At 39.7% G+C, this 13,559-nt stretch overlaps 1 pseudogene; it reads right to left on the bottom strand.

Annotated features, from left to right (window-relative positions):
- Positions 1-879: 879 nt before the first annotated feature.
- LOC145557160 (aspartic proteinase CDR1-like) lies at positions 880-12,458 on the bottom strand (annotated as a pseudogene).
- Positions 12,459-13,559: the final 1,101 nt, after the last annotated feature.

Here is a 13,559-nt window from a genome sequence, read left to right as displayed (position 1 = left end):
CTGCCCCGTTAGTATCTAATGTACTCAATCCTTCTATGTATCTATACTAGTCTTAAATCTCAGGACAAAGAATTGTTCCCTCGCCACACATCGCCACCACCTCTTAACAAGGCTTTCCATCCAAATGTTTCACGTTTAAAAAAATGGTCAATTTAGACTCAACCCCACTACACAAGGCCACAAGGCCCACAACCTTTCACGCTTGATGAAATAAAGAAAATTATGGCTTAATTTTTTTTTTTTTTTTTATTTGAATTATGGCTTAATTTATCAAACCAACCAATTATATAAAAGTATATATGATATAATGATAACGTCAATTAATTAAATAAGCTTTGAGGGGTTTCTAATTTTTCAACCTTAATATTTATAAACAAGTTGCTTATGAATTAACACGAACTAATATATTTATGCTTGGGTTAATCAAACTTAAAAAAAGTGTACAAAAGCTAGTCTAAAATGATCTTATAGACGAACATACTACTCCGTTATAGGTTATGTGCAGCGATTAGACATTTTTCCTCTCTGTTTTATGTTAAATCGTTGCACATAACCTGTAACGGAGATAGTAGATAAAATTTAGTCAAGATCGAGTTCTAGTTGTTTATCAAGAGTCTTGGCTTGTTTATACCCCTACATATTTGATTAATTATTACAGTACCATGTACGTGCATATAATAGTGTATCAAGAAACTTTATTTATTGGAGTTTATAGTTTCTTGATACAGAAACTAAAGAAGTATGTTACATGTAGAACTAGCAATAACAGAAATTAAACTTATGCGATTATATATGCCATCACAAACAAACCTAATCACTAGGTAGTACAATGTAAAAATGGAAAATGCGATCAATTAAGCTAACTAGTAACTTATTAAGCATACAAATTATAAAAATTGAATTATTAATTAGTACTTAGTACAATCTGCTGGAGCAAAAGAAACTTGCATAGCTTGTAAATTGTACCCAACCTCGAAATTAACTTGAGCAATGTTCCCAAATATTGGAATACTATCTGAAGTGTCTGTAGCTACCATTGCCAAGCAACTAACATCTTCCTCAATTTGCCAAAACGTGTTGATTGCCTTTAACACGACTTCGGCCCCTTGAAATTGGAATACAACGTCTGGAGGACTAAACTGCCCTGATTCCCCCGTATTGTAACAGAGGTCGAAATCTTCGAGTGGGCTCGGTACCGTGTTAAGTCCATTGGCATTCACCAAAGCCTCCCTTAAGTCGTCGTAGATGTTATATGGAAGCATTGTAAGAGTGGTACCAGAGTCGATGATCACGTCCATGTCTACCGCGATTTGGACCGGATTTTCACTACCCCCGACACTAATGCTATCGAGAGTAAGGTGGTAAAATGTGGAGGATTCTCCTATTTGGAAGGGAGTTGACACTACTTCAGGGCTCGTAACATCGGCTCCAAAGGTAAGCGTGCTTGAGACCTCAGATGTCAAGGGAGCTGTTGGGCCCGTATTATAATACGACCCATTACATTTAGGGCATCAATCCAAGGCCAATGATACAACAAGAATGAGCAAAACGGCTTGATTAGAATAAACAAGGCAAGTAGCATCATTCATATCAATCAAGAAGATACTTGCCAAAGATACACCTACAGAACAGGGAAGAAGATAAATCAAGAAGATCTTCCCCATTTTGAATATATTCTGAAGATATTTGTAAACCCTAGAGATCCCTAGGTATAAATAAGTGTAATTAGGCATTCTCAACATTCATGTACGCACACATACTCAAAATATAATAGAATTACTCTACTTTTGCCTACGGAGCTTCATCCCTGCTGAAGAAGGAGGCTTGTCCTTACTCAGTATTGTATTTCTGAACTTATTCTCTTTTCATAGTTGAATTCACACTGCTTACTTATTGCTTATTTACTGTTTATCTATTGCTTTATCAATCGTTTATAGTAAATTAATATACTTTTGGTAGTATGATTGTTATTACCCCTCAAACCTAGCAGATTTTCATATGTCCTTGTTGAGATTTGCCTAAACAATTTGGCGCCCACCGTGGGGCTGATAATCAATTAACCTACCAATTCGCCAAAAAACCAATACAAACACCATGTCTGGGCACCAAGTACCCTTTACCATGGCCGAAATCAATGAGGGAATGAACGCATTCCGTCAAACCTTAGACCAACAAAAGAGCCAGATTGAAACACTGTTGGCCCAAAAGGTTCAAACCGAAGCCAAACTCACCAGTCTCACCAAACAAAATGAAGCCCTCCGTAGCCAAATACAATCAGTCGCTTCTAAAACCGTCAACACCAGAAAGAACACTGAAAGTATAGCCATGCAGCTTGATATGTCAGGTACTTTTCATACCCCTAACGGGGAAAAAGGATCTAACACTAGGGAAACAACCCTAGATCTAGACTCTTTGAATGCAGGAACCCCTAAGCAGAATAGCCAAGAAGGATCTGAGGAGGGAAAGATAGAGAAAGTAGTTAAAGAGTACCTCAAAGCAATCGAGGCCAAGATCGCCAAGATCCCTGGAATGCCAAAGCCCATGGAGGAAGAGGCGTCAGATGGCTATATAGAGTCCCCTTTCTCAGAAGAGATCGCCATGGTAGAAGTGCCAAAGAGGTTCAGCACACCCAACATGGCCATGTATGATGGAACAACAGACCCTGATGAGCACGTGTCCCTCTACAAACAGAAGATGATGACAAGCTCAATCCCTAGAGACATCAGAGAGGCTATCATGTGCAAAGGCTTTGGAGCCACATTATCAGGTCCAGCTTTAACTTGGTTCATTAATTTAGATAATGGGACAATTCGATCTTTTGCAGGAATGGTAAACCTATTCAAGGTCCAGTTCCCCAGCAGTAGGAAAATAGAGAAGCAGTCATCAGATTTATACCGTGATGTGCAGAGACACGGCGAGTCCTTGAGGGATTATCTCAACAGGTTCAACAGGGAAAAGATTGGGATACACAAGTGTGATGCTCCTACAACAATTGAAGCGTTCAGAAGAGGGTTGCTAGACCATAGCGAGCTCTACAAGGAATTGACCAAGTATCCCTGTACAACCTTTGAAGACATACAAGCTAAAGCAATGACCCAAGTCAGATTTGAAGAAGATGCATATGCAAGAAAGACTCCAGAGCTCAGAAAGGACGAAGATCGTCCGTCAAGAAGGAACAACAACTTTCCCAGGAGAGATCATCGATTCAAGCCGTATCAGCGTTCACACTTTGATGAGGGATCAGTCAATGCTGTCGAAGGAGAGTTTTCTGATTGGAGGGAAGATCCTGAACTTCCACCCAAGTTACATGAGTATTGCTTCAATGTCAACCCTGCAGGAGTAATAAGGACCTTAAACAAGATGGGAGATACTGTACAATGGCCTAGAAGGAGTGATAGGCCTGGGGAGAAGAAAGATCCATCCAGATGGTGTGATTTTCATTCAGATATCGGTCACACTACTGATGAATGTGTCGCGCTCAGAAAGGAAGTTGCATACTTGCTAAAGAAGGGCTACCTCAAAGAACACTTGTCAGATAGATCTAAGGCTTTAGGGAAGGATAGAGAGTCCAAGCAAGGAGGTCCTCCACCTCCACCTCCAATTGTCAAAACCATCTGTTTCATATCTAGAGGGTCAGAAGTATGCGGTTTAACATACTCAGCAGCAAAGCGACATGCAAAAGAAAGCAACAAAGAGCAACCAGACAAGAGGGAAAAATCCAAGATAGACATCCCCATCATGTTTGAAGAAAGCGATGCAGTTGAAGGTCATCATGACGGTCTAGTGATCTCACTCCCGGTTGGAAATTGCATGATCAAGCGAATCCTAGTTGACAATGGAAGCTCTGCAAATATCATCATTCTAGACACCCTGAAGCATATGAACATAGATGAGAAAAATATCGTCAACAAGTCAACAATGCTAGTAGGATTCAGTGGGGAAACCAAAAATACAAGTTGGGAGATTACATTGGCAACGTACGCAAAGGGGATCAACCTATAAGTCAAGTTCTTAGTAATCGACACTCTGTCTTCATACAACATGATTTTGGGAAGACCCTGGATACATGATATGAAAGCCATCCCTTCTACATACCATCAAGTCATTAAGTTTCTTACTAGGTGGGGAATTCAAGAAATCATTGGAGATCCTAGGGAGGCTAAAGAATGTTACAAGATAGCACTGAAAGCAACATCTGTAGAAAAGAGTTCAGCATAGCAATCAGAGGGTCAGCTGGGCCAAGAGAAATTGAGCATATCAGAAGAACAAGAAGCTACAGAAGTCCAGTTGAACCCCATACATCCAGATCAGAAAGTCTGAATAGGATCAGAGCTGAAAGCGGAACTCAGACAACAAATTTACGATTTCCTAGAAGAAGAGAAAGATGTGTTTGCTTGGACCCATGAAGACATGAAAGGCATTTCCCCAGAAGTAATCACCCACAAGTTAAACGTAGATCCAATGCATACACCAGTGAAACAAAAGAGAAGGAAATTTGCGCCAGAAAGGAACAAGATCATCAATGAAGAAATTCAGAACCTACTGAAAACTGGGAAGATCAGAGAGGTAAAATACCCAGAATGGCTCGCCAACGTGGTGGTAGTCAGGAAGAAAAACGGGAAATGGCGAATCTACATAGACTTTACAGACATCAACAAGGCTTGCCCAAAAGATCCATTCCCTTTACCTCATATAGATGCCATGGTAGACGCCACAGCAGGACACGAGTTGCTATCCTTTATGGACGCCTATAGTGGTTACAACCAGATCCTCATGCACAAGGATGACCAAGAGAAAACCACCTTCATTACCAGCCAAGGGATATACTGCTACAAAGTGATGCCTTTTGGATTGAAGAATGCAGGAGCAACGTACCAAAGGTTGGTAAACAAGATGTTTGAAGAACAGATTGGAAACACAATGGAAGTTTACATAGACGATATGGTAGTTAAATCCAAGAAGGCAGAAGATCACGTCAAATACCTTAGAGAAGCATTCGCTATCCTGAAACAATACGACATGAAGCTAAATCCCACAAAGTGCACATTTGGAGTACAATCAGGAAAGTTCCTAGGATACATGGTTACACAAAGAGGAATAGAAGCCAGTCCAGAACAGGTCAAAGCCATCCTAGACCTAGAGCGACCAAAATCCAAGAAGGATGTACAAAGCTTAACAGGAAAAATTGCGGCACTGAACAGGTTCATCTCAAAGTCTTCAGAAAAGAACAGGGCCTTCTACGAAATACTGAAAAAGAACAAGGAATTCAAGTGGGAATAAGAGCACGATGAAGCATTCCAGAAGCTGAAAGAATACTTAGCCAACCCGTTGATTCTCTCCAAACCCAAAGAAGGAGAGCCACTCTAGTTATACCTTGCAGTATCTGAAGGGACGGTCAGTGCAGTTCTCACAAGAGAGGAAGAAAAGGAACAGTTCCCAATTTACTACGTAAGCAAGACCCTACTCAGTGCGGAAACAAGGTACGCATCACTAGAAAAAATCATTTTAGCTTTGTTCACTGCTTCAGTAAGGTTACGTCCGTACTTCGAGAGCCATTCCATACAAGTACGAACCAACTATCCCATCAGAGCTATCATGAGAAAGCCAGAGATGTCAGGAAGGATGGAGAAATGGGCCTTACATCTGAGCAGGTACGATATACAGTACAAGCCCAGGACAATAGTCAAATCACAAGCCTTGGCAGACTTCAGCCCTACCCTTGAAAAAGAAGCGCAGAAGGAAGTACTGGCACTACAGGAACCAAAAGCTGCGCAGAAATGGATACTCCATACAGATGGCCCAGCAAACATACGCGGAGTAGGCTTAGGAGTAGTACTGACATCACCCCAGGGAGACAAGATAGCACAGGCAATAAGGTGTAATTTCAAGGCTACCAATAATGAAGCTGAATACGAAGCACTAATCACAAGACTAACTGTTGCAAAAGACATGAAGATACAACACCTGGAAGTAATTTTTGATTCTTTACTCATGGTAAACCAAATCAACGGGGAATATGCAGCAAAAGACACTAGGATGATAGCTTACCTAGAAGTCACAAAGAAGCTCATTAAGGAGTTCAAGGAATTCAAGATAGAACAAGTACCCAGAAACTTGAACACCGAAGCAGACGCACTGGCAAACTTGGGATCAAACATCAACCCAGAAGAATTTGGAGCTATCCCACTAGTGCACGTACTTTCACCAGCCATAGAGAAAGAGTCAACCATGAGTGTCTACGAAATTCAAGCAAGCCTTACAGAAGAAGAAGACAATAGCTGGACAACGCCTTTGAAGGAATACCTCTTGGGCAACACGAAACCAACAGGAAAAGTAACAACTCAAGCATTCGCTCAGAAAGCCTCCAAGTATTGTCTGATCAGCAATGTACTCTTCAAGAAATCTGCAGCAGGACCTTTCTTACGATGTCTGGAAGGAAGAGAAGCTCAGCAAGTCTTACAATCCCTACATAGCGGAGAGTGCGGAAATCATTCCGGAGGAAGGAATCTAGCCAACAGAGCACTTAGAATGGGATACTACTGGCCCATCATGAGAAAGGACGCAGCAGAGTTCGCCAAGAAATGCCTAGCATGCCAAAAACATGCACCCTTGACACACAAGCCATCAGAAGAATTACACCCAACGTTGACACCTTGGCCATTCATGAAGTGGGGAATGGATATAGTAAAGCTACCCCCGTCATTAGGACAGAGAGTGTACTTCTTAGCAATGACAGATTACTTCTCCAAATGGATTGAAGCAGAAGCATACAAGGAAATCAAGGATAAGCACGTCATCTCATTTATAAAAAGAAATATTCTAAGCAGGTTCGGGGTACCAGCAGAGATCATTACAGACAATGGATCTCAGTTCATCAGCAACAAAACCACCAAGTTCTGTAAGGAATGGAACATCTCCCTTATCACTTCTACACCAAGGTACCCACAGGCAAACGGACAGGCAGAATCAAGTAACAAATTTCTTATAGGCAACATGAAGAAAAGGTTGGAAGGAGCCAAAGGAAAATGGGCAGATGAGTTACCCAACATACTGTGGGCAGATAGAACAACTCCTAAAGGCGCTACAGGTCATACTCCTTTCTCATTGGTGTACGGATGTGAAGCAGTAATCCCAACAGAGGTAGAAGTACCTACAACAAGGTATGGGTTAATGACAGAAGAAAGGAACCAAGCAGAAATAATCCACAACCTAGACACAGTGGAGGAACTCAGGGAAGACGCACAAATGAGAATGGCAGCATATCAGCAGGAAGTAGCAAGATCCTTTAACAAGAATGTCAGAACCAAAGTCTTCAAGCTAGGTGATTGGGTTCTCATAAAGGTATACGAAAACACCAGGGAAGTCAATGCAGGAAAGCTAGCACCCAACTGGGAAGGACCCTATGAGATCACTAAGGTAGTAGGTAATGGAGCGTACAGACTCGGAAATGCAGAAGGAAAAGATGTACAGCGAAGCTGGAACGCAGCACATTTAAAACTATATCATTTCTGAAGAAAGGTACGTAGTTGTCATTTCAATTTTGTCTTTTAATTTACAAAAAAAAAAAAAAAAAAAAAAAAAAAAAACAAAAAAAAAATAACAGGAAAACAAGCAAAAATACAAAAAAAAAAAAAAAGAAAACACAAAAACACAAAAATCTCCAACAGCCAAAATCAGCACGAAAGGTACTCATCTCTCCCTATTCTTTGTCAATTTGACTTATGATCATTACGAGTACTGACTTTGGCATCGGAGGGCCGTTGGGGAAACCCACGGCCACCCCTCACCTTCTTCTGTTTTGCAAGGAACATTACTGACATTACTGAGTAAGAATGAAACAAGTCACCGCAGAACGATGATCAGTCATTCTTAAACAGAACAGACCTACTATCCTTACAAGGCACGCAAACACATGTAAGCAATAATACAACTGTAATACAACTGTAATACAACTGCAGTACAATCACAACACACTATACAAAAACAAAATCAACACAGCAAGAGGGACAGAAATACTTAGTTGCATTGCAACAAAATTAAACAAATTATCCAGCTACAGAAGTGTAGCACAAAAGACAAATTATCCAACTGCACTAAGGCAGTAAACATAAACATCATTCAAAAGCTTTACATTTTTTTAAGGTGACGCAGCACCAATTAAACTAATTCTCCCCCATGTTATCAGCAGGGACCACTTCTTCAGCAACAGGCTTCATAACTTCTGGAGCATTCTTGACTTCTTCATTATGAGGGGAGTTCACTTCCTCATCAGCAAAGCTTAACAGCAGTGAGCCAGGAGCAGCAGTCCCTTCAGGAAACGCCTTCTCAAAGGAAGCCTTATCACCATCATAATCCCAAGCCTCATACTTTCCTTGCTGAAACTCCTCCATCATCTCAAGACGCGCCTTCTCATAGTAGTATGTAGCAGAATCAATGGCCTCATTAGCAGCTTCCTTCAGGGTACCCTTCAGCCCATCCCGCTCAGCAATGCAGTCCCTATGCTTAGTCCGTTCAGCCTTCAGGGCCTCAGTAGCAGCCTTGTACTTATCAGACAGAGCATCACGCTCCTTCTTCATAGCCTCGTACACCCGAGTAAATTCTGACACCTTGCCTAGAACACCCAGGCAAGACTGAAGGCTCTGCAAAGCAAAGATAAAGTGTGAGAAGCATAGCTCAATAATGTTGATTTTATTAAATTTTTTTTTCGGAGTATACTATACCTGGAAGGACTGTACGGCCGCCACTTGAGAAAGGTCAGCAAAGGTCATCGAGGATTGACGATCCTTGAAAGAAGGAAACATCAAGGTATCACATGCGGAGCCAGAGAATCAAAAGAAAACTCAGCAGCATCAACATCAATAGGCATCTCCAGCTTCCTCTTGAGACCAGCGCGAGGCGGAGGTGGAGGAGGGACACCCTTTGGAGCAACCATCTTGATAGGAACAGTTTCAGAAGTCTGGGGGGACGAGCGAGACTTAAGACGACCCAAGATGGAAGATGAACTAAGAAGATCATGAGACCTTAGTGACCTCGACGTATCTACAAGGAACACAGAGGAATTCAAAAAGTAGCACAACAAGAAACACATTGATACGCACAACAAGAAACACAACAAGTATATACAGCAAGGATACAACTGATTCAAACAAATTAAAAACCCACAAATTAAATCAAACAAAAGCGAAACAAACTTGCATCAACCACACATCCACAAAAAAAAACTAATATAGCAAAACATCAAAACGCACAAGAAAGAAAGAAAACAGACCCTGAGACATAGTTGGGGCAACTTTCTGTTCAGAATCAAATTCGTCCAAAGACTTAATTTGAATAACTGATTCAGGCTGCGTCAACTTGATGAAAGATCTTTCGTCTGCACTCAACTCATACAACTTGTCTATCAAGGACGGAGACTGAGAGCGCTGCTTCAATTTACTCACTGCAACCAACAAGCAAATAAGCCCAAATCAACAAAGAAGGAGAGAAGAACATAGAGGAATAAGAAAACGAAATACCTTCAGCCTCAACAGTGTCAATAAAAAAATCACAATCATCACCCAACGAGTCAATCCTCACAAAGAAGAACTTGTGATACCACTTCTTGTCAAACGCCTTCTCCAAGTCAGTCACCAAAGGACCAACACCATCCTTCAGGCAAACACCAACTTGACCCTTACCACTGGTCCTAATAGTATAAGGGTAACACAAATCCCTCACATCAAGTTCTATACCCAATTTTGCACTCAGCAAATCCAGAATTCTCAACACCCTACAAGTTTGGGGCAGTAATTGGCAAGGAGAAACCCTAACTCTAGAAAGGAATTGACGAACAAGAGCAGAAAAAGGGAAAGTATGCCCAATTACAAAGGGATACTCAAAGAAACACACCCAACCAGGAGCAGTCCAGTCAGCCCTCTCCCTAGAAGATGGAATTTTCACCACAACCCCATCAGGAAATCGCGCAATAGCAGCGATGTTCTGAACCTCCTCCTTCGTAATAGTGGAAGGATAGACATCTTTGGCAGGAAAGACGTTCTGCGCCACCAAGTTTGGTTTTTTCACACCCTCATCCACCCCAGCAAACATCACTTTCACATGATCATCCATCGCAAAAACAAGAGAAAAAATACAAAGTGAAAAATAGAGCAAATACAGAAGAGAGAGAAAATACCTGATGAAATTGAAATTGGGGCAAAGCAATTGAAGTGATTAGACAAGAGCCTGCACACCCAATAAATACCAAAGACGGAAATAAACCGCCCTTCACAGTTATCAAAGAAGCTGCCTTAAAACTGCCACCACTTTCTATTTTGCTAACCGTTGGAACAATTTCTGAATTTCAAAATATTTTCTAAGCATTTTCTTTAGGTAATTTTCACTTCCAATACTTGGAAATAAAAATTAGGGGCAATTGTTGGGCCCGTATTATAATACGACCCATTACATTTAGGGAATCAATCCAAGGCCAATGATACAACAAGAATGAGCAAAACGGCTTGATTAGAATAAACAAGGCAAGTAGCATCATTCATATCAATCAAGAAGATACTTGCCAAAGATACACCTACAGAACAGGGAAGAAGATAAATCAAGAAGATCTTCCCCATTTTGAATATATTCTGAAGATATTTGTAAACCCTAGAGATCCCTAGGTATAAATAAGTGTAATTAGACATTCTCAGCATTCATGTACGCACACATACTCAAAATATAATAGAATTACTCTACTTTTGCCTACGGAGCTTCATCCCTGCTGAAGAAGGAGGCTTGTCCTTACTCAGTATTGTATTTCTGAACTTATTCTCTTTTCATAGTTGAATTCACACTGCTTACTTATTGCTTATTTACTGTTTATCTATTGCTTTATCAATCGTTTATAGTAAATTAATATACTTTTGGTAGTATGATTGTTATTACCCATCAAACCTAGCAGATTCTCATATGTCCTTGTTGAGATTTGCCTAAACAGGAGCTAAGCAGTAGGAGAACTTGTAGTTGATTTTTGGGCCGAGTTGTGAGATCAAGGAAGATAGGCCTGTTCCAAGTCCCAACAATCCCCTCGTCTTGGCTACCAAGAGTGCCTTGGTTGTTCGTGCCACAACCGAACACGGTTGTGGATGAAATGCTCGGCGAGGTAGCATCAGGAGAGCTCTGATGCACGGAAACGTTAACATTCACTAATGTATCGTTTCCGAAACGTTTCTGAAACGTACTAGGTTTCGAAACGTGTTTCGAAACGCCTGTGAGAATTTTCTTCCTTCACGATACGTCTCTAACAATTTGGAACTGTGGAAACCTTTGGAAAACTTAATTAAGGAATAGATAAGCGTTTCCCCTTGCTTTGCCGCTGTAGCCACCTTGCCAAAACAATGTCAACGCAAGTACCATCAACCAATTTCTCTGATTTGAGGTTAATTTTGGTTTTAATTTGAAGAAATAAAAGAATTCCTCCATCTTATCGTCATTGGCCTTTGCTTGACTGCATAGTAGAAGATTAATTTTGGTTTTTGTTTGCAATTGAAGTGTCTGCATAAATTATTGCTTGAGAGGAAGATGAAGATATTGAAGGTGGGGTCGTGGGGAAGTGGGGACATGTGAGAATTAAGGAAATTTTGGAAGCATTTTTGTTTTTTATTTTTATTTTTTATTTTATTTTTATTATTTCTCACAATTGGTATTTTGTTCTAATTAAAATGTATTTTATTTATTTATTTTTCCGTATCCCCGTTTCTCAATATTTTAAAATATTCGTTTCCCCGATTCCCCGTTTTTCCGTTTTCGTTTCCGTTTTCCGTTTCCGTGCAACCTAGCAGGAGAGGATAAGCTAAGTGTTTCAGTGGCTAGGACGCCGTTAGTTTGAGTATGATCACCGTAACTATATTCATAAGCACATAGTGTGATGATGACTCGTAATCGTTGAAATAATTATTATTCGAAGCACAACTAGTAGTAACATCTGGTTGGGCGCAATCCGAAGAAGGGCAAGTAATTAATTGATAAGACGAAGATTTTGATGGATCGAAGAGTGGAGATTGTTGTTGGATGCAAGTGTTACAAGGTTGACATTGGACCCAAATAAGGTCACTACCCGTGTCTGCCAAGGCTAAAAATTCAACTTTTGGGGTACCAAGGGCGATTTTCATTAGGTACCCTCCACCATTAGGAACTAAAGTGTACGATTTTTCATCATTTAGGTTATAATGTGTTGAGGACAGTTGAATGTTGTGGCCATGTGATGTATAGCCTAGGGGTGCTCTCTTTAGGCCCTCTTGTGGTGTCATGGAAGAGTTGTAGTAAGGCAAAAGTGGTGAATCGCGATGGATGAGATTGACCTTGAATACGCTATTAGAAGTGGCTAATTTTCGAGCCTCAACAAAGATCGAATTTGGGGGTTCAAAGTAAGAGGATGACGCTAACAAAAGAATTAAGATTATATTAGGCATAGTATAAGCATGCATGTTGTTTATTATTGCTTATTAATTTAATATGTTAAGGTTAAGTGGTTACATGGGTTTATATAATCTGTTGTCAAGGCAAAAGTATACAACGTAATGTACTCCACAAGTTGCAAAGTTTTCATCGTTTATTTTGTCATGCATGTCGTCTCTAGTGAAGGTCTTTGTTTTATTGTGTTACTCTACCTTCACCTCACCTTACTTATCCATGTTAACTAATTAAATTGGGACGTGCACCCACATTTGTTTATATATAACACCTGTCAAAACATAACATGCACGTTTTTCTATACATTATCCTACGATGAATTGAGTACTTTAATTGATTATTATACCTGTATCCATATAGGTACCTAGTACTTTGAATGATACTTTGAATAAACAAAGTGCACGTGACCATGGTGAACAATATAAATTGCAATATACATTTAATTGTCAAGACATAACTTTGATTATTAAAACTCTTTGCATTAATTCATCATATTTTGTGTCTATTAAAATCTTAAGAATAAAAACATTATGTCTTTATATACTGACATATTGAACCTTCTTGTATTTGTCAGTATTAATAATTTTAGATCCATAAGAAGTGCGTAATTTTGATTAATTTTTGTAACATGAAAAGAGAAAGAAAAAATACTACAACAATAATAATAATAATTATTATTATTACCTTTGATTATCAGTTAACAAATAAAATTGTGATTTAAAAACATACATTAAGAATGATCTAGAAACATCATTATCATGGCTTCAAAAAAAAAATAAAAAAATAAAAAAAAATCCTTGTCATAATATATATAGCCTTTGTGGCAGAACTGGTTAGACATGACATGAAAATGGCTCGATTTGCCTTGGCAGAAGCCCGTCATAAGTTTGACATGACAAGAGAGACAAATCGATGAGTCATGGGATATGCAAGGGCTTTATTTTCAAAATTTGGCACGACCATAACGGGCCGACATGCATTTTGACTCGCTTATATTTAACTAATCAACCAAAAAAATAAAAACTAAAAGATTGATAAAGGAACTAGGGTAATTTTTTTATTTTGACTAGCTGGACATGGCACGACACATAGATTGGGCTAGGGTAATTTTTTTG

Source organism: Chenopodium album, chromosome 1 (genome assembly GCF_948465745.1).
Source record: "Chenopodium album chromosome 1, dcCheAlbu1.1, whole genome shotgun sequence".
In the NCBI taxonomy this organism is placed as follows: Eukaryota; Viridiplantae; Streptophyta; class Magnoliopsida; order Caryophyllales; family Amaranthaceae; genus Chenopodium; species Chenopodium album.
This window is presented reverse-complemented; position numbering and strand designations above follow the sequence as displayed.